Below are 22849 nucleotides of genomic sequence, written 5' to 3' on the forward strand. Positions count from 1 at the left end.
AGGAAAAACTCGACCGTGACAGGATTCAAACCTGCAATCTTCGGATCCGAAGTCCGACGCCTTATCCATTAGGCCACACGGTCACTGGCGCAATATACTTCTCCACACACACCTCCTTTTCGACATTTGTACACTTGGCAGAATGAATTTCCCATCTTTGACGCAGTTCTCCATCTCAAATTTCAGTACTAAAAGTACGACGCTACTTCTTGCTGTGTCCCATCGCAAGTTACATTCAAGCCCTTATGACGCTGATCAAACAAGAGAAGGCAAATCAGCTTCAATCGCTTAGTGCCATCTCAGTCGCTTGCAGAAGGTACCTCACCCTATGTGATACAATGGCGAGTTGTCGCTATTACCAAAGCGGCGGCGGCGCCGACGACGACGACGACAATCGCGAGGGTCTTTATCAGGGGTAGAAAATACATCACAAGAACTAAGTATTTCACGTCGGCATTCTCCGGAGACTGCCAAAAGCAGCAGTTTCTGGTGCCCACTTTAATAGCACCATTCACACTATTCATTTGCGAGAGCATTTCTGAAATACCGCACCCATTCATAATTTTTTTATCCTTGACCGCTTTTTTCGAAAGGGCCACGGTGGGAGGGGCTGTTACAAAATTCATTTGCCTCCTGTGAGGATCGAACTGACGACCTTTGGTTTACTAGACCAGCGCTCTGCCACTGAGCTAAGGAGGCGCCTCCTAGCGCACTTTTCGGGTACTTTGTTCTTACAGACTAGTGAATCGGAGCCCTTCAGCTCGAAACGCACCGCATGAGCGACCATTATTTGCATTTAGTTAGCACAGCTGCTGCTTTCCTACACATCTCACACTATATCGACGTACAACTAAAATTCCAAAACAACACATTTATTTCATTTCAGAGTCACTTTCAGCTTCAAATACCGTTCCTCTGATATTCATATGAAGCTAGGCATCGTCGTAACCCGTTACGTTCATTACGCAAGGCTCACGAGAGGGGCGCATGTTGGATCCGCGTAGACACAAAATTTTGCGCCGCCCAGCGTGGGGCTCGGACCCACGACCCTGAGATTAAGAGTCTCATGCTCTACCGACTGAGCTAGCCGGGCTGCACGCAACGCGTTACGAGCCATACAATACTGATTTGACCTGCGACCATCTATTGAAGATTCTTTTGACTACAGCTTATTTCCTGCTGCCACAAATCAGCTACAATCCTATTCAATGAAAAATTGTCTCCGAAAAGCATCAAATCTGCTTGAAATGATACGTGGCTATCAGCACCATTATTCAACACACATGCTCGACAGTGCGCAGACGCCTGTGGCGTAGCCCTTGGCTCCTGAATCAGATGCAGTAGTTCCAACAAAAACTCTCCTGAACGGCACTGTGCCGAAAACTTCGCTACAGATCACCCTTGTCTTGCTTGTGCTGCTGGTAGACGCCGGTTTTGCAGCCAGGAAGCGGACAGCAGCAACTTCCAACTAGTTTTAGAGTACTCAAACAACACAGTAAAACAGCATGCATCTTTTGCAGAACAGGAAAAACTCGACCGTGACAGGATTCGAACCTGCAATCTTCGGATCCGAAGTCCGACGCCTTATCCATTAGGCCACACCTTCACTGGCGCAATATACTTCTCCACACACACCTCATTTTCGCCATTTGTACACTTGGCAGAATGAATTTCCCATCTTTGACGCAGTTCTCCATCTCAAATTTCAGTACTAAAAGTACGACGCTACTTCTTGCTGTGTCCCATCGCAAGTTACATTCAAGCCCTTATGACGCTGATCAAACAAGAGAAGGCAAATCAGCTTCAATCGCTTAGTGCCATCTCAGTCGCTTGCAGAAGGTACCTCACCCTATGTGATACAATGGCGAGTTGTCGCTATTACCAAAGCGGCGGCGGCGCCGACGACGACGACGACGACGACAATCGCGAGGGTCTTTATCAGGGGTAGAAAATACATCACAAGAACTAAGTATTTCACGTCGGCATTCTCCGGAGACTGCCAAAAGCAGCAGTTTCTGGTACCCACTTTAATAGCACCATTCACACTATTCATTTGCGAGAGCATTTCTTAAATACCGCACCCATTCATAATTTTTTTATCCTTGACCGCTTTTTTCGAAAGGGCCACGGTGGGAGGGGCTGTTACAAAATTCATTTGCCTCCTGTGAGGATCGAACTGACGACCTTTGGTTTACTAGACCAGCGCTCTGCCACTGAGCTAAGGAGGCGCCTCCTAGCGCACTTTTCGGGTACTTTGTTCTTACAGACTAGTGAATCGGAGCCCTTCAGCTCGAAACGCACCGCATGAGCGACCATTATTTGCATTTAGTTAGCACAGCTGCTGCTTTCCTACACATCTCACACTATATCGATGTACAACTAAAATTCCAAAACAACACATTTATTTCATTTCAGAGTCACTTTCAGCTTCAAATACCGTTCCTCTGATATTCATATGAAGCTAGGCATCGTCGTAACCCGTTACGTTCATTACGCAAGGCTCACGAGATGGGCGCATGTTGGATCCGCGTAGACACAAAATTTTGCGCCGCCCAGCGTGGGGCTCGAACCCACGACCCTGAGATTAAGAGTCTCATGCTCTACCGACTGAGCTAGCCGGGCTGCACGCAACGCGTTACGAGCCATACAATACTGATTTGACCTGCGACCATCTATTGAAGATTCTTTTGACTACAGCTTATTTGCTGCTGCCACAAATCAGCTACAATCCTATTCAATGAAAAATTGTCTCCGAAAAGCATCAAATCTGCTTGAAATGATACGTGGCTATCAGCACCATTATTCAACACACATGCTCGACAGTGCGCAGACGCCTGTGGCGTAGCCCTTGGCTCCTGAATCAGATGCAGTAGTTCCAACAAAAACTCTCCTGAACGGCACTGTGCCGAAAACTTCGCTACAGATCACCCTTGTCTTGCTTGTGCTTCTGGTAGACGCCGGTTTTGCAGCCAGGAAGCGGACAGCAGCAACTTCCAACTAGTTTTAGAGTACTCAAACAACACAGTAAAACAGCATGCATCTTTTGCAGAACAGGAAAAACTCGACCGTGACAGGATTCGAACCTGCAATCTTCGGATCCGAAGTCCGACGCCTTATCCATTAGGCCACACCTTCACTGGCGCAATATACTTCTCCACACACACCTCATTTTCGCCATTTGTACACTTGGCAGAATGAATTTCCCATCTTTGACGCAGTTCTCCATCTCAAATTTCAGTACTAAAAGTACGACGCTACTTCTTGCTGTGTCCCATCGCAAGTTACATTCAAGCCCTTATGACGCTGATCAAACAAGAGAAGGCAAATCAGCTTCAATCGCTTAGTGCCATCTCAGTCGCTTGCAGAAGGTACCTCACCCTATATGATACAATGGCGAGTTGTCGCTATTACCAAAGCGGCGGCGGCGCCGACGACGACGACGACGACGACGACGACGACAATAGCGAGGGTTTTTATCAGGGGTAGAAAATACATCACAAGAACTAAGTATTTCACGTCGGCATTCTCCGGAGACTGCCAAAAGCAGCAGTTTCTGGTGCCCACTTTAATAGCACCATTCACACTATTCATTTGCGAGAGCATTTCTGAAATACGGCACCCATTCATAATTTTTTTATCCTTGACCGCTTTTTTCGAAAGGGCCACGGTGGGAGGGGCTGTTACAAAATTCATTTGCCTCCTGTGAGGATCGAACTGACGACCTCTGGTTTACTAGACCAGGAGGATCGAACTGACGACCTCTGGTTTACTAGACCAGCGCTCTGCCACTGAGCTAAGGAGGCGCCTCCTAGCGCACTTTTCGGGTACTTTGTTCTTACAGACTAGTGAATCGGAGCCCTTCAGCTCGAAACGCACCGCATGAGCGACCATTATTTGCATTTAGTTAGCACAGCTGCTGCTTTCCTACACATCTCACACTATATCGATGTACAACTAAAATTCCAAAACAACACATTTATTTCATTTCAGAGTCACTTTCAGCTTCAAATACCGTTCCTCTGATATTCATACGAAGCTAGGCATCGTCGTAACCCGTTACGTTCATTACGCAAGGCTCACAAGAGGGGCGCATGTTGGATCCGCGTAGACACAAAATTTTGCGCCGCCCAGCGTGGGGCTCGAACCCACGACCCTGAGATTAAGAGTCTCATGCTCTACCGACTGAGCTAGCCGGGCTGCACGCAACGCGTTACGAGCCATACAATACTGATTTGACCTGCGACCATCTATTGAAGATTCTTTTGACTACAGCTTATTTCCTGCTGCCACAAATCAGCTACAATCCTATTCAATGAAAAATTGTCTCCGAAAGGCATCAAATCTGCTTGAAATGATACGTGGCTATCAGCACCATTATTCAACACACATGCTCGACAGTGCGCAGACGCCTGTGGCGTAGCCCTTGGCTCCTGAATCAGATGCAGTAGTTCCAACAAAAACTCTCCTGAACGGCACTGTGCCGAAAACTTCGCTACAGATCACCCTTGTCTTGCTTGTGCTTCTGGTAGACGCCGGTTTTGCAGCCAGGAAGCGGACAGCAGCAACTTCCAACTAGTTTTAGCGTACTCAAACAACACAGTAAAACAGCATGCATCTTTTGCAGAACAGGAAAAACTCGACCGTGACAGGATTCGAACCTGCAATCTTCGGATCCGAAGTCCGACGCCTTATCCATTAGGCCACACGGTCACTGGCGCAATATACTTCTCCACACACACCTCATTTTCGACATTTGTACACTTGGCAGAATGAATTTCCCATCTTTGACGCAGTTCTCCATCTCAAATTTCAGTACTAAAAGTACGACGCTACTTCTTGCTGTGTCCCATCGCAAGTTACATTCAAGCCCTTATGACGCTGATCAAACAAGAGAAGGCAAATCAGCTTCAATCGCTTAGTGCCATCTCAGTCGCTTGCAGAAGGTACCTCACCCTATGTGATACAATGGCGAGTTGTCGCTATTACCAAAGCGGCGGCGGCGCCGACGACGACGACGACGACGACGACAATCGCGAGGGTCTTTATCAGGAGTAGAAAATACATCACAAGAACTAAGTATTTCACGTCGGCATTCTCCGGAGACTGCCAAAAGCAGCAGTTTCTGGTGCCCACTTTAATAGCACCATTCACACTATTCATTTGCGAGAGCATTTCTTAAATACCGCACCCATTCATAATTTTTTTATCCTTGACCGCTTTTTTCGAAAGGGCCACGGTGGGAGGGGCTGTTACAAAATTCATTTGCCTCCTGTGAGGATCGAACTGACGACCTCTGGTTTACTAGACCAGCGCTCTGCCACTGAGCTAAGGAGGCGCCTCCTAGCGCACTTTTCGGGTACTTTGTTCTTACAGACTAGTGAATCGGAGCCCTTCAGCTCGAAACGCACCGCATGAGCGACCATTATTTGCATTTAGTTAGCACAGCTGCTGCTTTCTTACACATCTCACACTATATCGATGTACAACTAAAATTCCAAAACAACACATTTATTTCATTTCAGAGTCACTTTCAGCTTCAAATACCGTTCCTCTGATATTCATACGAAGCTAGGCATCGTCGTAACCCGTTACGTTCATTACGCAAGGCTCACGAGAGGGGCGCATGTTGGATCCGCGTAGACACAAAATTTTGCGCCGCCCAGCGTGGGGCTCGAACCCACGACCCTGAGATTAAGAGTCTCATGCTCTACCGACTGAGCTAGCCGGGCTGCACGCAACGCGTTACGAGCCATACAATACTGATTTGACCTGCGACCATCTATTGAAGATTCTTTTGACTACAGCTTATTTCCTGCTGCCACAAATCAGCTACAATCCTATTCAATGAAAAATTGTCTCCGAAAAGCATCAAATCTGCTTGAAATGATACGTGGCTATCAGCACCATTATTCAACACACATGCTCGACAGTGCGCAGACGCCTGTGGCGTAGCCCTTGGCTCCTGAATCAGATGCAGTAGTTCCAACAAAAACTCTCCTGAACGGCACTGTGCCGAAAACTTCGCTACAGATCACCCTTGTCTTGCTTGTGCTTCTGGTAGACGCCGGTTTTGCAGCCAGGAAGCGGACAGCAGCAACTTCCAACTAGTTTTAGAGTACTCAAACAACACAGTAAAACAGCATGCATCTATTGCAGAACAGGAAAAACTCGACCGTGACAGGATTCGAACCTGCAATCTTCGGATCCGAAGTCCGACGCATTATCCATTAGGCCACACCTTCACTGGCGCAATATACTTCTCCACCCACACCTCATTTTCGCCATTTGTACACTTGGCAGAATGAATTTCCCATCTTTGACGCAGTTCTCCATCTCAAATTTCAGTACTAAAAGTACGACGCTACTTCTTGCTGTGTCCCATCGCAAGTTACATTCAAGCCCTTATGACGCTGATCAAACAAGAGAAGGCAAATCAGCTTCAATCGCTTAGTGCCATCTCAGTCGCTTGCAGAAGGTACCTCACCCTATGTGATACAATGGCGAGTTGTCGCTATTACCAAAGCGGCGGCGGCGCCGACGCCGACGACGACGACGACGACAATCGCGAGGGTCTTTATCAGGGGTAGAAAATACATCACAAGAACTAAGTATTTCACGTCGGCATTCTCCGGAGACTGCCAAAAGCAGCAGTTTCTGGTGCCCACTTTAATAGCACCATTCACACTATTCATTTGCGAGAGCATTTCTTAAATACCGCACCCATTCATAATTTTTTTATCCTTGACCGCTTTTTTCGAAAGGGCCACGGTGGGAGGGGCTGTTACAAAATTCATTTGCCTCCTGTGAGGATCGAACTGACGACCTTTGGTTTACTAGACCAGCGCTCTGCCACTGAGCTAAGGAGGCGCCTCCTAGCGCACTTTTCGGGTACTTTGTTCTTACAGACTAGTGAATCGGAGCCCTTCAGCTCGAAACGCACCGCATGAGCGACCATTATTTGCATTTAGTTAGCACAGCTGCTGCTTTCCTACACATCTCACACTATATCGATGTACAACTAAAATTCCAAAACAACACATTTATTTCATTTCAGAGTCACTTTCAGCTTCAAATACCGTTCCTCTGATATTCATATGAAGCTAGGCATCGTCGTAACCCGTTACGTTCATTACGCAAGGCTCACGAGAGGGGCGCATGTTGGATCCGCGTAGACACAAAATTTTGCGCCGCCCAGCGTGGGGCTCGAACCCACGACCCTGAGATTAAGAGTCTCATGCTCTACCGACTGAGCTAGCCGGGCTGCACGCAACGCGTTACGAGCCATACAATACTGATTTGACCTGCGACCATCTATTGAAGATTCTTTTGACTACAGCTTATTTCCTGCTGCCACAAATCAGCTACAATCCTATTCAATGAAAAATTGTCTCCGAAAAGCATCAAATCTGCTTGAAATGATACGTGGCTATCAGCAGCATTATTCAACACACATGCTCGACAGTGCGCAGACGCCTGTGGCGTAGCCCTTGGCTCCTGAATCAGATGCAGTAGTTCCAACAAAAACTCTCCTGAACGGCACTGTGCCGAAAACTTCGCTACAGATCACCCTTGTCTTGCTTGTGCTTCTGGTAGACGCCGGTTTTGCAGCCAGGAAGCGGACAGCAGCAACTTCCAACTAGTTTTAGAGTACTCAAACAACACAGTAAAACAGCATGCATCTATTGCAGAACAGGAAAAACTCGACCGTGACAGGATTCGAACCTGCAATCTTCGGATCCGAAGTCCGACGCATTATCCATTAGGCCACACCTTCACTGGCGCAATATACTTCTCCACCCACACCTCATTTTCGCCATTTGTACACTTGGCAGAATGAATTTCCCATCTTTGACGCAGTTCTCCATCTCAAATTTCAGTACTAAAAGTACGACGCTACTTCTTGCTGTGTCCCATCGCAAGTTACATTCAAGCCCTTATGACGCTGATCAAACAAGAGAAGGCAAATCAGCTTCAATCGCTTAGTGCCATCTCAGTCGCTTGCAGAAGGTACCTCACCCTATGTGATACAATGGCGAGTTGTCGCTATTACCAAAGCGGCGGCGGCGCCGACGCCGACGCCGACGACGACGACGACAATCGCTAGGGTCTTTATCAGGGGTAGAAAATACATCACAAGAACTAAGTATTTCACGTCGGCATTCTCCGGAGACTGCCAAAAGCAGCAGTTTCTGGTGCCCACTTTAATAGCACCATTCACACTATTCATTTGCGAGAGCATTTCTGAAATACGGCACCCATTCATAATTTTTTTATCCTTGACCGCTTTTTTCGAAAGGGCCACGGTGGGAGGGGCTGTTACAAAATTCATTTGCCTCCTGTGAGGATCGAACTGACGACCTTTGGTTTACTAGACCAGCGCTCTGCCACTGAGCTAAGGAGGCGCCTCCTAGCGCACTTTTCGGGTACTTTGTTCTTACAGACTAGTGAATCGGAGCCCTTCAGCTCGAAACGCACCGCATGAGCGACCATTATTTGCATTTAGTTAGCACAGCTGCTGCTTTCCTACACATCTCACACTATATCGACGTACAACTAAAATTCCAAAACAACACATTTATTTCATTTCAGAGTCACTTTCAGCTGCAAATACCGTTCCTCTGATATTCATATGAAGCTAGGCATCGTCGTAACCCGTTACGTTCATTACGCAAGGCTCACGAGAGGGGCGCATGTTGGATCCGCGTAGACACAAAATTTTGCGCCGCCCAGCGTGGGGCTCGAACCCACGACCCTGAGATTAAGAGTCTCATGCTCTACCGACTGAGCTAGCCGGGCTGCACGCAACGCGTTACGAGCCATACAATACTGATTTGACCTGCGACCATCTATTGAAGATTCTTTTGACTACAGCTTATTTCCTGCTGCCACAAATCAGCTACAATCCTATTCAATGAAAAATTGTCTCCGAAAAGCATCAAATCTGCTTGAAATGATACGTGGCTATCAGCACCATTATTCAACACACATGCTCGACAGTGCGCAGACGCCTGTGGCGTAGCCCTTGGCTCCTGAATCAGATGCAGTAGTTCCAACAAAAACTCTCCTGAACGGCACTGTGCCGAAAACTTCGCTACAGATCACCCTTGTCTTGCTTGTGCTGCTGGTAGACGCCGGTTTTGCAGCCAGGAAGCGGACAGCAGCAACTTCCAACTAGTTTTAGAGTACTCAAACAACACAGTAAAACAGCATGCATCTTTTGCAGAACAGGAAAAACTCGACCGTGACAGGATTCGAACCTGCAATCTTCGGATCCGAAGTCCGACGCCTTATCCATTAGGCCACACCTTCACTGGCGCAATATACTTCTCCACACACACCTCATTTTCGCCATTTGTACACTTGGCAGAATGAATTTCCCATCTTTGACGCAGTTCTCCATCTCAAATTTCAGTACTAAAAGTACGACGCTACTTCTTGCTGTGTCCCATCGCAAGTTACATTCAAGCCCTTATGACGCTGATCAAACAAGAGAAGGCAAATCAGCTTCAATCGCTTAGTGCCATCTCAGTCGCTTGCAGAAGGTACCTCACCCTATGTGATACAATGGCGAGTTGTCGCTATTACCAAAGCGGCGGCGGCGCCGACGACGACGACGACAATCGCGAGGGTCTTTATCAGGGGTAGAAAATACATCACAAGAACTAAGTATTTCACGTCGGCATTCTCCGGAGACTGCCAAAAGCAGCAGTTTCTGGTGCCCACTTTAATAGCACCATTCACACTATTCATTTGCGAGAGCATTTCTTAAATACCGCACCCATTCATAATTTTTTTATCCTTGACCGCTTTTTTCGAAAGGGCCACGGTGGGAGGGGCTGTTACAAAATTCATTTGCCTCCTGTGAGGATCGAACTGACGACCTTTGGTTTACTAGACCAGCGCTCTGCCACTGAGCTAAGGAGGCGCCTCCTAGCGCACTTTTCGGGTACTTTGTTCTTACCGACTAGTGAATCGGAGCCCTTCAGCTCGAAACGCACCGCATGAGCGACCATTATTTGCATTTAGTTAGCACAGCTGCTGCTTTCCTACACATCTCACACTATATCGATGTACAACTAAAATTCCAAAACAACACATTTATTTCATTTCAGAGTCACTTTCAGCTTCAAATACCGTTCCTCTGATATTCATATGAAGCTAGGCATCGTCGTAACCCGTTACGTTCATTACGCAAGGCTCACGAGATGGGCGCATGTTGGATCCGCGTAGACACAAAATTTTGCGCCGCCCAGCGTGGGGCTCGAACCCACGACCCTGAGATTAAGAGTCTCATGCTCTACCGACTGAGCTAGCCGGGCTGCACGCAACGCGTTACGAGCCATACAATACTGATTTGACCTGCGACCATCTATTGAAGATTCTTTTGACTACAGCTTATTTCCTGCTGCCACAAATCAGCTACAATCCTATTCAATGAAAAATTGTCTCCGAAAAGCATCAAATCTGCTTGAAATGATACGTGGCTATCAGCACCATTATTCAACACACATGCTCGACAGTGCGCAGACGCCTGTGGCGTAGCCCTTGGCTCCTGAATCAGATGCAGTAGTTCCAACAAAAACTCTCCTGAACGGCACTGTGCCGAAAACTTCGCTACAGATCACCCTTGTCTTGCTTGTGCTTCTGGTAGACGCCGGTTTTGCAGCCAGGAAGCGGACAGCAGCAACTTCCAACTAGTTTTAGAGTACTCAAACAACACAGTAAAACAGCATGCATCTTTTGCAGAACAGGAAAAACTCGACCGTGACAGGATTCGAACCTGCAATCTTCGGATCCGAAGTCCGACGCCTTATCCATTAGGCCACACCTTCACTGGCGCAATATACTTCTCCACACACACCTCATTTTCGCCATTTGCACACTTGGCAGAATGAATTTCCCATCTTTGACGCAGTTCTCCATCTCAAATTTCAGTACTAAAAGTACGACGCTACTTCTTGCTGTGTCCCATCGCAAGTTACATTCAAGCCCTTATGACGCTGATCAAACAAGAGAAGGCAAATCAGCTTCAATCGCTTAGTGCCATCTCAGTCGCTTGCAGAAGGTACCTCACCCTATATGATACAATGGCGAGTTGTCGCTATTACCAAAGCGGCGGCGCCGACGACGACGACGACGACGACGACGACAATCGCGAGGGTTTTTATCAGGGGTAGAAAATACATCACAAGAACTAAGTATTTCTCGTCGGCATTCTCCGGAGACTGCCAAAAGCAGCAGTTTCTGGTGCCCACTTTAATAGCACCATTCACACTATTCATTTGCGAGAGCATTTCTTAAATACCGTACCCATTCATAATTTTTTTATCCTTGACCGCTTTTTTCGAAAGGGCCACGGTGGGAGGGGCTGTTACAAAATTCATTTGCCTCCTGTGAGGATCGAACTGACGACCTCTGGTTTACTAGACCAGCGCTCTGCCACTGAGCTAAGGAGGCGCCTCCTAGCGCACTTTTCGGGTACTTTGTTCTTACAGACTAGTGAATCGGAGCCCTTCAGCTCGAAACGCACCGCATGAGCGACCATTATTTGCATTTAGTTAGCACAGCTGCTGCTTTCCTACACATCTCACACTATATCGATGTACAACTAAAATTCCAAAACAACACATTTATTTCATTTCAGAGTCACTTTCAGCTTCAAATACCGTTCCTCTGATATTCATATGAAGCTAGGCATCGTCGTAACCCGTTACGTTCATTACGCAAGGCTCACGAGATGGGCGCATGTTGGATCCGCGTAGACACAAAATTTTGCGCCGCCCAGCGTGGGGCTCGAACCCACGACCCTGAGATTAAGAGTCTCATGCCATACCGACTGAGCTAGCCGGGCTGCACGCAACGCGTTACGAGCCATACAATACTGATTTGACCTGCGACCATCTATTGAAGATTCTTTTGACTACAGCTTATTTCCTGCTGCCACAAATCAGCTACAATCCTATTCAATGAAAAATTGTCTCCGAAAAGCATCAAATCTGCTTGAAATGATACGTGGCTATCAGCACCATTATTCAACACACATGCTCGACAGTGCGCAGACGCCTGTGGCGTAGCCCTTGGCTCCTGAATCAGATGCAGTAGTTCCAACAAAAACTCTCCTGAACGGCACTGTGCCGAAAACTTCGCTACAGATCACCCTTGTCTTGCTTGTGCTTCTGGTAGACGCCGGTTTTGCAGCCAGGAAGCGGACAGCAGCAACTTCCAACTAGTTTTAGAGTACTCAAACAACACAGTAAAACAGCATGCATCTTTTGCAGAACAGGAAAAACTCGACCGTGACAGGATTCGAACCTGCAATCTTCGGATCCGAAGTCCGACGCCTTATCCATTAGGCCACACCTTCACTGGCGCAATATACTTCTCCACACACACCTCATTTTCGCCATTTGTACACTTGGCAGAATGAATTTCCCATCTTTGACGCAGTTCTCCATCTCAAATTTCAGTACTAAAAGTACGACGCTACTTCTTGCTGTGTCCCATCGCAAGTTACATTCAAGCCCTTATGACGCTGATCAAACAAGAGAAGGCAAATCAGCTTCAATCGCTTAGTGCCATCTCAGTCGCTTGCAGAAGGTACCTCACCCTATATGATACAATGGCGAGTTGTCGCTATTACCAAAGCGGCGGCGGCGCCGACGACGACGACGACAATCGCGAGGGTTTTTATCAGGGGTAGAAAATACATCACAAGAACTAAGTATTTCTCGTCGGCATTCTCCGGAGACTGCCAAAAGCAGCAGTTTCTGGTGCCCACTTTAATAGCACCATTCACACTATTCATTTGCGAGAGCATTTCTTAAATACCGCACCCATTCATAATTTTTTTATCCTTGACCGCTTTTTTCGAAAGGGCCACGGTGGGAGGGGCTGTTACAAAATTCATTTGCCTCCTGTGAGTATCGAACTGACGACCTCTGGTTTACTAGACCAGCGCTCTGCCACTGAGCTAAGGAGGCGCCTCCTAGCGCACTTTTCGGGTACTTTGTTCTTACAGACTAGTGAATCGGAGCCCTTCAGCTCGAAACGCACCGCATGAGCGACCATTATTTGCATTTAGTTAGCACAGCTGCTGCTTTCCTACACATCTCACACTATATCGATGTACAACTAAAATTCCAAAACAACACATTTATTTCATTTCAGAGTCACTTTCAGCTTCAAATACCATTCCTCTGATATTCATACGAAGCTAGGCATCGTCGTAACCCGTTACGTTCATTACGCAAGGCTCACGAGAGGGGCGCATGTTGGATCCGCGTAGACACAAAATTTTGCGCCGCCCAGCGTGGGGCTCGAACCCACGACCCTGAGATTAAGAGTCTCATGCTCTACCGACTGAGCTAGCCGGGCTGCACGCAACGCGTTACGAGCCATACAATACTGATTTGTCCTGCGACCATCTATTGAAGATTCTTTTGACTACAGCTTATTTCCTGCTGCCACAAATCAGCTACAATCCTATTCAATGAAAAATTGTCTCCGAAAGGCATCAAATCTGCTTGAAATGATACGTGGCTATCAGCACCATTATTCAACACACATGCTCGACAGTGCGCAGACGCCTGTGGCGTAGCCCTTGGCTCCTGAATCAGATGCAGTAGTTCCAACAAAAACTCTCCTGAACGGCACTGTGCCGAAAACTTCGCTACAGATCACCCTTGTCTTGCTTGTGCTTCTGGTAGACGCCGGTTTTGCAGCCAGGAAGCGGACAGCAGCAACTTCCAACTAGTTTTAGAGTACTCAAACAACACAGTAAAACAGCATGCATCTTTTGCAGAACAGGAAAAACTCGACCGTGACAGGATTCGAACCTGCAATCTTCGGATCCGAAGTCCGACGCCTTATCCATTAGGCCACACCTTCACTGGCGCAATATACTTCTCCACACACACCTCATTTTCGCCATTTGTACACTTGGCAGAATGAATTTCCCATCTTTGACGCAGTTCTCCATCTCAAATTTCAGTACTAAAAGTACGACGCTACTTCTTGCTGTGTCCCATCGCAAGTTACATTCAAGCCCTTATGACGCTGATCAAACAAGAGAAGGCAAATCAGCTTCAATCGCTTAGTGCCATCTCAGTCGCTTGCAGAAGGTACCTCACCCTATATGATACAATGGCGAGTTGTCGCTATTACCAAAGCGGCGGCGGCGCCGACGACGACGACGACAATCGCGAGGGTTTTTATCAGGGGTAGAGAATACATCACAAGAACTAAGTATTTCTCGTCGGCATTCTCCGGAGACTGCCAAAAGCAGCAGTTTCTGGTGCCCACTTTAATAGCACCATTCACACTATTCATTTGCGAGAGCATTTCTTAAATACCGCACCCATTCATAATTTTTTTATCCTTGACCGCTTTTTTCGAAAGGGCCACGGTGGGAGGGGCTGTTACAAAATTCATTTGCCTCCTGTGAGGATCGAACTGACGACCTGTGGTTAACTAGACCAGCGCTCTGCCACTGAGCTAAGGAGGCGCCTCCTAGCGCACTTTTCGGGTACTTTGTTCTTACAGACTAGTGAATCGGAGCCCTTCAGCTCGAAACGCACCGCATGAGCGACCATTATTTGCATTTAGTTAGCACAGCTGCTGCTTTCCTACACATCTCACACTATATCGATGTACAACTAAAATTCCAAAACAACACATTTATTTCATTTCAGAGTCACTTTCAGCTTCAAATACCGTTCCTCTGATATTCATACGAAGCTAGGCATCGTCGTAACCCGTTACGTTCATTACGCAAGGCTCACGAGAGGGGCGCATGTTGGATCCGCGTAGACACAAAATTTTGCGCCGCCCAGCGTGGGGCTCGAACCCACGACCCTGAGATTAAGAGTCTCATGCTCTACCGACTGAGCTAGCCGGGCTGCACGCAACGCGTTACGAGCCATACAATACTGATTTGACCTGCGACCATCTATTGAAGATTCTTTTGACTACAGCTTATTTCCTGCTGCCACAAATCAGCTACAATCCTATTCAATGAAAAATTGTCTCCGAAAAGCATCAAATCTGCTTGAAATGATACGTGGCTATCAGCACCATTATTCAACACACATGCTCGACAGTGCGCAGACGCCTGTGGCGTAGCCCTTGGCTCCTGAATCAGATGCAGTAGTTCCAACAAAAACTCTCCTGAACGGCACTGTGCCGAAAACTTCGCTACAGATCACCCTTGTCTTGCTTGTGCTTCTGGTAGACGCCGGTTTTGCAGCCAGGAAGCGGACAGCAGCAACTTCCAACTAGTTTTAGAGTACTCAAACAACACAGTGAAACAGCATGCATCTTTTGCAGAACAGGAAAAACTCGACCGTGACAGGATTCGAACCTGCAATCTTCGGATCCGAAGTCCGACGCATTATCCATTAGGCCACACCTTCACTGGCGCAATATACTTCTCCACACACACCTCATTTTCGCCATTTGTACACTTGGCAGAATGAATTTCCCATCTTTGACGCAGTTCTCCATCTCAAATTTCAGTACTAAAAGTACGACGCTACTTCTTGCTGTGTCCCATCGCAAGTTACATTCAAGCCCTTATGACGCTGATCAAACAAGAGGTGGCAAATCAGCTTCAATCGCTTAGTGCCATCTCAGTCGCTTGCAGAAAGTACCTCACCCTATGTGATACAATGGCGAGTTGTCGCTATTACCAAAGCGGCGGCTTCGGCGGCGGCGGCGACGACGACGACGACGACGACGACGACGACAATCGCGAGGGTCTTTATCAGGGGTAGAAAATACATCACAAGAACTAAGTATTTCACGTCGGCATTTTCCGGAGACTGCCAAAAGCAGCAGATTCTTGTGTTCACTTTAATAGCACCATTCACACTATTCATTTGCGAGAGCATTTCTTAAATACCGCACCCATTCATAATTTTTTTATCCTTGACCGCTTTTTTCGAAAGGGCCACGGTGGGAGGGGCTGTTACAAAATTCATTTGCCTCCTGTGAGGATCGAACTGACGACCTCTGGTTTACTAGACCAGCGCTCTGCCACTGAGCTAAGGAGGCGCCTCCTAGCGCATTTTTCGGGTACTTTGTTCTTACAGACTAGTGAATCGGAGCCCTTCAGCTCGAAACGCACCGCATGAGCGACCATTATTTGCGTTTAGTTAGCACAGCTGCTGCTTTCCTACACATCTCACACTATATCGATGTACAACTAAAATTCCAAAACAACACATTTATTTCATTTCAGAGTCACTTTCAGCTTCAAATACCATTCCTCTGATATTCATACGAAGCTAGGCATCGTCGTAACCCGTTACGTTCATTACGCAAGGCTCACGAGAGGGGCGCATGTTGGATCCGCGTAGACACAAAATTTTGCGTCGCCCAGCGTGGGGCTCGAACCCACGACCCTGAGATTAAGAGTCTCATGCTCTACCGACTGAGCTAGCCGGGCTGCACGCAACGCGTTACGAGCCATACAATACTGATTTGTCCTGCGACCATCTATTGAAGATTCTTTTGACTACAGCTTATTTCCTGCTGCCACAAATCAGCTACAATCCTATTCAATGAAAAATTGTCTCCGAAAGGCATCAAATCTGCTTGAAATGATACGTGGCTATCAGCACCATTATTCAACACACATGCTCGACAGTGCGCAGACGCCTGTGGCGTAGCCCTTGGCTCCTGAATCAGATGCAGTAGTTCCAACAAAAACTCTCCTGAACGGCACTGTGCCGAAAACTTCGCTACAGATCACCCTTGTCTTGCTTGTGCTTCTGGTAGACGCCGGTTTTGCAGCCAGGAAGCGGACAGCAGCAACTTCCAACTAGTTTTAGAGTACTCAAACAACACAGTAAAACAGCATGCATCTTTTGCAGAACAGGAAAAACTCGACCGTGACAGGATTCGAACCTGCAATCTTCGGATCCGAAGTCCGACGCCTTATCCATTAGGCCACACCTTCACTGGCGCAATATACTTCTCCACACACACCTCATTTTCGCCATTTGTACACTTGGCAGAATGAATTTCCCATCTTTGACGCAGTTCTCCATCTCAAATTTCAGTACTAAAAGTACGACGCTACTTCTTGCTGTGTCCCATCGCAAGTTACATTCAAGCCCTTATGACGCTGATCAAACAAGAGAAGGCAAATCAGCTTCAATCGCTTAGTGCCATCTCAGTCGCTTGCAGAAGGTACCTCACCCTATATGATACAATGGCGAGTTGTCGCTATTACCAAAGCGGCGGCGGCGCCGACGACGACGACGACAATCGCGAGGGTTTTTATCAGGGGTAGAGAATACATCACAAGAACTAAGTATTTCTCGTCGGCATTCTCCGGAGACTGCCAAAAGCAGCAGTTTCTGGTGCCCACTTTAATAGCACCATTCACACTATTCATTTGCGAGAGCATTTCTTAAATACCGCACCCATTCATAATTTTTTTATCCTTGACCGCTTTTTTCGAAAGGGCCACGGTGGGAGGGGCTGTTACAAAATTCATTTGCCTCCTGTGAGGATCGAACTGACGACCTGTGGTTAACTAGACCAGCGCTCTGCCACTGAGCTAAGGAGGCGCCTCCTAGCGCACTTTTCGGGTACTTTGTTCTTACAGACTAGTGAATCGGAGCCCTTCAGCTCGAAACGCACCGCATGAGCGACCATTATTTGCATTTAGTTAGCACAGCTGCTGCTTTCCTACACATCTCACACTATATCGATGTACAACTAAAATTCCAAAACAACACATTTATTTCATTTCAGAGTCACTTTCAGCTTCAAATACCGTTCCTCTGATATTCATACGAAGCTAGGCATCGTCGTAACCCGTTACGTTCATTACGCAAGGCTCACGAGAGGGGCGCATGTTGGATCCGCGTAGACACAAAATTTTGCGCCGCCCAGCGTGGGGCTCGAACCCACGACCCTGAGATTAAGAGTCTCATGCTCTACCGACTGAGCTAGCCGGGCTGCACGCAACGCGTTACGAGCCATACAATACTGATTTGACCTGCGACCATCTATTGAAGATTCTTTTGACTACAGCTTATTTCCTGCTGCCACAAATCAGCTACAATCCTATTCAATGAAAAATTGTCTCCGAAAGGCATCAAATCTGCTTGAAATGATACGTGGCTATCAGCACCATTATTCAACACACATGCTCGACAGTGCGCAGACGCCTGTGGCGTAGCCCTTGGCTCCTGAATCAGATGCAGTAGTTCCAACAAAAACTCTCCTGAACGGCACTGTGCCGAAAACTTCGCTACAGATCACCCTTGTCTTGCTTGTGCTTCTGGTAGACGCCGGTTTTGCAGCCAGGAAGCGGACAGCAGCAACTTCCAACTAGTTTTAGAGTACTCAAACAACACAGTAAAACAGCATGCATCTTTTGCAGAACAGGAAAAACTCGACCGTGACAGGATTCGAACCTGCAATCTTCGGATCCGAAGTCCGACGCCTTATCCATTAGGCCACACCTTCACTGGCGCAATATACTTCTCCACACACACCTCATTTTCGCCATTTGTACACTTGGCAGAATGAATTTCCCATCTTTGACGCAGTTCTCCATCTCAAATTTCAGTACTAAAAGTACGACGCTACTTCTTGCTGTGTCCCATCGCAAGTTACATTCAAGCCCTTATGACGCTGATCAAACAAGAGAAGGCAAATCAGCTTCAATCGCTTAGTGCCATCTCAGTCGCTTGCAGAAGGTACCTCACCCTATATGATACAATGGCGAGTTGTCGCTATTACCAAAGCGGCGGCGGCGCCGACGACGACGACGACAATCGCGAGGGTTTTTATCAGGGGTAGAGAATACATCACAAGAACTAAGTATTTCTCGTCGGCATTCTCCGGAGACTGCCAAAAGCAGCAGTTTCTGGTGCCCACTTTAATAGCACCATTCACACTATTCATTTGCGAGAGCATTTCTTAAATACCGCACCCATTCATAATTTTTTTATCCTTGACCGCTTTTTTCGAAAGGGCCACGGTGGGAGGGGCTGTTACAAAATTCATTTGCCTCCTGTGAGGATCGAACTGACGACCTGTGGTTAACTAGACCAGCGCTCTGCCACTGAGCTAAGGAGGCGCCTCCTAGCGCACTTTTCGGGTACTTTGTTCTTACAGACTAGTGAATCGGAGCCCTTCAGCTCGAAACGCACCGCATGAGCGACCATTATTTGCATTTAGTTAGCACAGCTGCTGCTTTCCTACACATCTCACACTATATCGATGTACAACTAAAATTCCAAAACAACACATTTATTTCATTTCAGAGTCACTTTCAGCTTCAAATACCGTTCCTCTGATATTCATACGAAGCTAGGCATCGTCGTAACCCGTTACGTTCATTACGCAAGGCTCACGAGAGGGGCGCATGTTGGATCCGCGTAGACACAAAATTTTGCGCCGCCCAGCGTGGGGCTCGAACCCACGACCCTGAGATTAAGAGTCTCATGCTCTACCGACTGAGCTAGCCGGGCTGCACGCAACGCGTTACGAGCCATACAATACTGATTTGACCTGCGACCATCTATTGAAGATTCTTTTGACTACAGCTTATTTCCTGCTGCCACAAATCAGCTACAATCCTATTCAATGAAAAATTGTCTCCGAAAAGCATCAAATCTGCTTGAAATGATACGTGGCTATCAGCACCATTATTCAACACACATGCTCGACAGTGCGCAGACGCCTGTGGCGTAGCCCTTGGCTCCTGAATCAGATGCAGTAGTTCCAACAAAAACTCTCCTGAACGGCACTGTGCCGAAAACTTCGCTACAGATCACCCTTGTCTTGCTTGTGCTTCTGGTAGACGCCGGTTTTGCAGCCAGGAAGCGGACAGCAGCAACTTCCAACTAGTTTTAGAGTACTCAAACAACACAGTGAAACAGCATGCATCTTTTGCAGAACAGGAAAAACTCGACCGTGACAGGATTCGAACCTGCAATCTTCGGATCCGAAGTCCGACGCATTATCCATTAGGCCACACCTTCACTGGCGCAATATACTTCTCCACACACACCTCATTTTCGCCATTTGTACACTTGGCAGAATGAATTTCCCATCTTTGACGCAGTTCTCCATCTCAAATTTCAGTACTAAAAGTACGACGCTACTTCTTGCTGTGTCCCATCGCAAGTTACATTCAAGCCCTTATGACGCTGATCAAACAAGAGGTGGCAAATCAGCTTCAATCGCTTAGTGCCATCTCAGTCGCTTGCAGAAAGTACCTCACCCTATGTGATACAATGGCGAGTTGTCGCTATTACCAAAGCGGCGGCTTCGGCGGCGGCGGCGACGACGACGACGACGACGACGACGACGACAATCGCGAGGGTCTTTATCAGGGGTAGAAAATACATCACAAGAACTAAGTATTTCACTTCGGCATTTTCCGGAGACTGCCAAAAGCAGCAGATTCTTGTGTTCACTTTAATAGCACCATTCACACTATTCATTTGCGAGAGCATTTCTTAAATACCGCACCCATTCATAATTTTTTTATCCTTGACCGCTTTTTTCGAAAGGGCCACGGTGGGAGGGGCTGTTACAAAATTCATTTGCCTCCCGTGAGGATCGAACTGACGACCTCTGGTTTACTAGACCAGCGCTCTGCCACTGAGCTAAGGAGGCGCCTCCTAGCGCATTTTTCGGGTACTTTGTTCTTACAGACTAGTGAATCGGAGCCCTTCAGCTCGAAACGCACCGCATGAGCGACCATTATTTGCGTTTAGTTAGCACAGCTGCTGCTTTCCTACACATCTCACACTATATCGATGTACAACTAAAATTCCAAAACAACACATTTATTTCATTTCAGAGTCACTTTCAGCTTCAAATACCATTCCTCTGATATTCATACGAAGCTAGGCATCGTCGTAACCCGTTACGTTCATTACGCAAGGCTCACGAGAGGGGCGCATGTTGGATCCGCGTAGACACAAAATTTTGCGCCGCCCAGCGTGGGGCTCGAACCCACGACCCTGAGATTAAGAGTCTCATGCTCTACCGACTGAGCTAGCCGGGCTGCACGCAACGCGTTACGAGCCATACAATACTGATTTGTCCTGCGACCATCTATTGAAGATTCTTTTGACTACAGCTTATTTCCTGCTGCCACAAATCAGCTACAATCCTATTCAATGAAAAATTGTCTCCGAAAGGCATCAAATCTGCTTGAAATGATACGTGGCTATCAGCACCATTATTCAACACACATGCTCGACAGTGCGCAGACGCCTGTGGCGTAGCCCTTGGCTCCTGAATCAGATGCAGTAGTTCCAACAAAAACTCTCTTGAACGGCACTGTGCCGAAAACTTCGCTACAGATCACCCTTGTCTTGCTTGTGCTTCTGGTAGACGCCGGTTTTGCAGCCAGGAAGCGGACAGCAGCAACTTCCAACTAGTTTTAGAGTACTCAAACAACACAGTAAAACAGCATGCATCTTTTGCAGAACAGGAAAAACTCGACCGTGACAGGATTCGAACCTGCAATCTTCGGATCCGAAGTCCGACGCCTTATCCATTAGGCCACACGGTCACTGGCGCAATATACTTCTCCACACACACCTCATTTTCGACATTTGTACACTTGGCAGAATGAATTTCCCATCTTTGACGCAGTTCTCCATCTCAAATTTCAGTACTAAAAGTACGACGCTACTTCTTGCTGTGTCCCATCGCAAGTTACATTCAATCCCTTATGACGCTGATCAAACAAGAGGTGGCAAATCAGCTTCAATCGCTTAGTGCCATCTCAGTCGCTTGCAGAAGGTACCTCACCCTATGTGATACAATGGCGAGTTGTCGCTATTACCAAAGCGGCGGCGGCGCCGACGACGACGACGACGACGACGACGACGACGACAATCGCGAGGGTCTTTATCAGGGGTAGAAAATACATCACAAGAACTAAGTATTTCACGTCGGCATTCTCCGGAGACTGCCAAAAGCAGCAGATTCTGGTGTTCACTTTAATAGCACCATTCACACTATTCATTTGCGAGAGCATTTCTTAAATACCGCACCCATTCATAATTTTTTTATCCTTGACCGCTTTTTTCGAAAGGGCCACGGTGGGAGGGGCTGTTACAAAATTCATTTGCCTCCTGTGAGGATCGAACTGACGACCTCTGGTTTACTAGACCAGCGCTCTGCCACTGAGCTAAGGAGGCGCCTCCTAGCGCACTTTTCGGGTACTTTGTTCTTACAGACTAGTGAATCGGAGCCCTTCAGCTCGAAACGCACCGCATGAGCGACCATTATTTGCGTTTAGTTAGCACAGCTGCTGCTTTCCTACACATCTCACACTATATCGATGTACAACTAAAATTCCAAAACAACACATTTATTTCATTTCAGAGTCACTTTCAGCTTCAAATACCGTTCCTCTGATATTCATACGAAGCTAGGCATCGTCGTAACCCGTTACGTTCATTACGCAAGGCTCACGAGAGGGGCGCATGTTGGATCCGCGTAGACACAAAATTTTGCGCCGCCCAGCGTGGGGCTCGAACCCACGACCCTGAGATTAAGAGTCTCATGCTCTACCGACTGAGCTAGCCGGGCTGCACGAAACGCGTTACGAGCCATACAATACTGATTTGTCCTGCGACCATCTATTGAAGATTCTTTTGACTACAGCTTATTTCCTGCTGCCACAAATCAGCTACAATCCTATTCAATGAAAAATTGTCTCCGAAAGGCATCAAATCTGCTTGAAATGATACGTGGCTATCAGCACCATTATTCAACACACATGCTCGACAGTGCGCAGACGTCTGTGGCGTAGCCCTTGGCTCCTGAATCAGATGCAGTAGTTCCAACAAAAACTCTCCTG

General features: G+C 47.3%; 41 non-coding genes across 41 annotated transcripts; all 41 read right to left on the reverse strand.

Moving 5' to 3' along the window:
- Positions 1-10: 10 nt before the first annotated feature.
- Trnar-ucg (transfer RNA arginine (anticodon UCG)) lies at positions 11-83 on the reverse strand. Its single transcript has one exon. It is a non-coding gene; the product is annotated as a tRNA-Arg (tRNA).
- A 544-nt stretch (positions 84-627) lies between these two features.
- Positions 628-699, reverse strand: Trnat-agu (transfer RNA threonine (anticodon AGU)). Its single transcript has one exon. It is a non-coding gene; the product is annotated as a tRNA-Thr (tRNA).
- A 321-nt stretch (positions 700-1020) lies between these two features.
- Trnak-cuu (transfer RNA lysine (anticodon CUU)) lies at positions 1021-1093 on the reverse strand. Its single transcript has one exon. It is a non-coding gene; the product is annotated as a tRNA-Lys (tRNA).
- A 440-nt stretch (positions 1094-1533) lies between these two features.
- On the reverse strand, positions 1534-1606 carry Trnar-ucg (transfer RNA arginine (anticodon UCG)). The gene has a single exon. It is a non-coding gene; the product is annotated as a tRNA-Arg (tRNA).
- A 550-nt stretch (positions 1607-2156) lies between these two features.
- Positions 2157-2228, reverse strand: Trnat-agu (transfer RNA threonine (anticodon AGU)). Its single transcript has one exon. It is a non-coding gene; the product is annotated as a tRNA-Thr (tRNA).
- Positions 2229-2549: 321 nt separating this feature from the next.
- Trnak-cuu (transfer RNA lysine (anticodon CUU)) lies at positions 2550-2622 on the reverse strand. The gene has a single exon. It is a non-coding gene; the product is annotated as a tRNA-Lys (tRNA).
- Positions 2623-3062: 440 nt separating this feature from the next.
- Trnar-ucg (transfer RNA arginine (anticodon UCG)) lies at positions 3063-3135 on the reverse strand. The gene has a single exon. It is a non-coding gene; the product is annotated as a tRNA-Arg (tRNA).
- Positions 3136-3694: 559 nt separating this feature from the next.
- Positions 3695-3803, reverse strand: Trnat-agu (transfer RNA threonine (anticodon AGU)). The gene is made up of 2 exons: positions 3768-3803; positions 3695-3730 (listed from the first exon to the last, which is right to left on the reverse strand). It is a non-coding gene; the product is annotated as a tRNA-Thr (tRNA).
- Positions 3804-4124: 321 nt separating this feature from the next.
- Trnak-cuu (transfer RNA lysine (anticodon CUU)) lies at positions 4125-4197 on the reverse strand. Its single transcript has one exon. It is a non-coding gene; the product is annotated as a tRNA-Lys (tRNA).
- Positions 4198-4637: 440 nt separating this feature from the next.
- On the reverse strand, positions 4638-4710 carry Trnar-ucg (transfer RNA arginine (anticodon UCG)). Its single transcript has one exon. It is a non-coding gene; the product is annotated as a tRNA-Arg (tRNA).
- A 553-nt stretch (positions 4711-5263) lies between these two features.
- On the reverse strand, positions 5264-5335 carry Trnat-agu (transfer RNA threonine (anticodon AGU)). Its single transcript has one exon. It is a non-coding gene; the product is annotated as a tRNA-Thr (tRNA).
- Positions 5336-5656: 321 nt separating this feature from the next.
- Positions 5657-5729, reverse strand: Trnak-cuu (transfer RNA lysine (anticodon CUU)). Its single transcript has one exon. It is a non-coding gene; the product is annotated as a tRNA-Lys (tRNA).
- A 1066-nt stretch (positions 5730-6795) lies between these two features.
- Positions 6796-6867, reverse strand: Trnat-agu (transfer RNA threonine (anticodon AGU)). Its single transcript has one exon. It is a non-coding gene; the product is annotated as a tRNA-Thr (tRNA).
- A 321-nt stretch (positions 6868-7188) lies between these two features.
- On the reverse strand, positions 7189-7261 carry Trnak-cuu (transfer RNA lysine (anticodon CUU)). Its single transcript has one exon. It is a non-coding gene; the product is annotated as a tRNA-Lys (tRNA).
- Positions 7262-8330: 1069 nt separating this feature from the next.
- Trnat-agu (transfer RNA threonine (anticodon AGU)) lies at positions 8331-8402 on the reverse strand. The gene has a single exon. It is a non-coding gene; the product is annotated as a tRNA-Thr (tRNA).
- A 321-nt stretch (positions 8403-8723) lies between these two features.
- Positions 8724-8796, reverse strand: Trnak-cuu (transfer RNA lysine (anticodon CUU)). The gene has a single exon. It is a non-coding gene; the product is annotated as a tRNA-Lys (tRNA).
- Positions 8797-9236: 440 nt separating this feature from the next.
- Trnar-ucg (transfer RNA arginine (anticodon UCG)) lies at positions 9237-9309 on the reverse strand. The gene has a single exon. It is a non-coding gene; the product is annotated as a tRNA-Arg (tRNA).
- Positions 9310-9853: 544 nt separating this feature from the next.
- Trnat-agu (transfer RNA threonine (anticodon AGU)) lies at positions 9854-9925 on the reverse strand. Its single transcript has one exon. It is a non-coding gene; the product is annotated as a tRNA-Thr (tRNA).
- Positions 9926-10246: 321 nt separating this feature from the next.
- On the reverse strand, positions 10247-10319 carry Trnak-cuu (transfer RNA lysine (anticodon CUU)). Its single transcript has one exon. It is a non-coding gene; the product is annotated as a tRNA-Lys (tRNA).
- Positions 10320-10759: 440 nt separating this feature from the next.
- Positions 10760-10832, reverse strand: Trnar-ucg (transfer RNA arginine (anticodon UCG)). Its single transcript has one exon. It is a non-coding gene; the product is annotated as a tRNA-Arg (tRNA).
- A 553-nt stretch (positions 10833-11385) lies between these two features.
- Positions 11386-11457, reverse strand: Trnat-agu (transfer RNA threonine (anticodon AGU)). Its single transcript has one exon. It is a non-coding gene; the product is annotated as a tRNA-Thr (tRNA).
- Positions 11458-11778: 321 nt separating this feature from the next.
- On the reverse strand, positions 11779-11851 carry Trnak-cuu (transfer RNA lysine (anticodon CUU)). The gene has a single exon. It is a non-coding gene; the product is annotated as a tRNA-Lys (tRNA).
- Positions 11852-12291: 440 nt separating this feature from the next.
- On the reverse strand, positions 12292-12364 carry Trnar-ucg (transfer RNA arginine (anticodon UCG)). The gene has a single exon. It is a non-coding gene; the product is annotated as a tRNA-Arg (tRNA).
- Positions 12365-12908: 544 nt separating this feature from the next.
- Trnat-agu (transfer RNA threonine (anticodon AGU)) lies at positions 12909-12980 on the reverse strand. Its single transcript has one exon. It is a non-coding gene; the product is annotated as a tRNA-Thr (tRNA).
- Positions 12981-13301: 321 nt separating this feature from the next.
- Positions 13302-13374, reverse strand: Trnak-cuu (transfer RNA lysine (anticodon CUU)). Its single transcript has one exon. It is a non-coding gene; the product is annotated as a tRNA-Lys (tRNA).
- A 440-nt stretch (positions 13375-13814) lies between these two features.
- Trnar-ucg (transfer RNA arginine (anticodon UCG)) lies at positions 13815-13887 on the reverse strand. The gene has a single exon. It is a non-coding gene; the product is annotated as a tRNA-Arg (tRNA).
- Positions 13888-14431: 544 nt separating this feature from the next.
- Positions 14432-14503, reverse strand: Trnat-agu (transfer RNA threonine (anticodon AGU)). The gene has a single exon. It is a non-coding gene; the product is annotated as a tRNA-Thr (tRNA).
- A 321-nt stretch (positions 14504-14824) lies between these two features.
- Positions 14825-14897, reverse strand: Trnak-cuu (transfer RNA lysine (anticodon CUU)). The gene has a single exon. It is a non-coding gene; the product is annotated as a tRNA-Lys (tRNA).
- Positions 14898-15978: 1081 nt separating this feature from the next.
- Trnat-agu (transfer RNA threonine (anticodon AGU)) lies at positions 15979-16050 on the reverse strand. The gene has a single exon. It is a non-coding gene; the product is annotated as a tRNA-Thr (tRNA).
- A 321-nt stretch (positions 16051-16371) lies between these two features.
- On the reverse strand, positions 16372-16444 carry Trnak-cuu (transfer RNA lysine (anticodon CUU)). Its single transcript has one exon. It is a non-coding gene; the product is annotated as a tRNA-Lys (tRNA).
- A 440-nt stretch (positions 16445-16884) lies between these two features.
- On the reverse strand, positions 16885-16957 carry Trnar-ucg (transfer RNA arginine (anticodon UCG)). The gene has a single exon. It is a non-coding gene; the product is annotated as a tRNA-Arg (tRNA).
- A 544-nt stretch (positions 16958-17501) lies between these two features.
- Positions 17502-17573, reverse strand: Trnat-agu (transfer RNA threonine (anticodon AGU)). The gene has a single exon. It is a non-coding gene; the product is annotated as a tRNA-Thr (tRNA).
- A 321-nt stretch (positions 17574-17894) lies between these two features.
- Positions 17895-17967, reverse strand: Trnak-cuu (transfer RNA lysine (anticodon CUU)). Its single transcript has one exon. It is a non-coding gene; the product is annotated as a tRNA-Lys (tRNA).
- Positions 17968-18407: 440 nt separating this feature from the next.
- Trnar-ucg (transfer RNA arginine (anticodon UCG)) lies at positions 18408-18480 on the reverse strand. Its single transcript has one exon. It is a non-coding gene; the product is annotated as a tRNA-Arg (tRNA).
- A 544-nt stretch (positions 18481-19024) lies between these two features.
- On the reverse strand, positions 19025-19096 carry Trnat-agu (transfer RNA threonine (anticodon AGU)). Its single transcript has one exon. It is a non-coding gene; the product is annotated as a tRNA-Thr (tRNA).
- A 321-nt stretch (positions 19097-19417) lies between these two features.
- Trnak-cuu (transfer RNA lysine (anticodon CUU)) lies at positions 19418-19490 on the reverse strand. The gene has a single exon. It is a non-coding gene; the product is annotated as a tRNA-Lys (tRNA).
- Positions 19491-20571: 1081 nt separating this feature from the next.
- Trnat-agu (transfer RNA threonine (anticodon AGU)) lies at positions 20572-20643 on the reverse strand. The gene has a single exon. It is a non-coding gene; the product is annotated as a tRNA-Thr (tRNA).
- Positions 20644-20964: 321 nt separating this feature from the next.
- Positions 20965-21037, reverse strand: Trnak-cuu (transfer RNA lysine (anticodon CUU)). Its single transcript has one exon. It is a non-coding gene; the product is annotated as a tRNA-Lys (tRNA).
- A 440-nt stretch (positions 21038-21477) lies between these two features.
- On the reverse strand, positions 21478-21550 carry Trnar-ucg (transfer RNA arginine (anticodon UCG)). The gene has a single exon. It is a non-coding gene; the product is annotated as a tRNA-Arg (tRNA).
- Positions 21551-22112: 562 nt separating this feature from the next.
- Trnat-agu (transfer RNA threonine (anticodon AGU)) lies at positions 22113-22184 on the reverse strand. The gene has a single exon. It is a non-coding gene; the product is annotated as a tRNA-Thr (tRNA).
- A 321-nt stretch (positions 22185-22505) lies between these two features.
- Positions 22506-22578, reverse strand: Trnak-cuu (transfer RNA lysine (anticodon CUU)). Its single transcript has one exon. It is a non-coding gene; the product is annotated as a tRNA-Lys (tRNA).
- Between the last annotated feature and the right edge of the window lie 271 nt (positions 22579-22849).

The sequence above is a fragment of the Schistocerca cancellata genome, unplaced genomic scaffold (genome assembly GCF_023864275.1).
Source record: "Schistocerca cancellata isolate TAMUIC-IGC-003103 unplaced genomic scaffold, iqSchCanc2.1 HiC_scaffold_1109, whole genome shotgun sequence".
Lineage (NCBI taxonomy): Eukaryota > Metazoa > Arthropoda > Insecta > Orthoptera > Acrididae > Schistocerca > Schistocerca cancellata.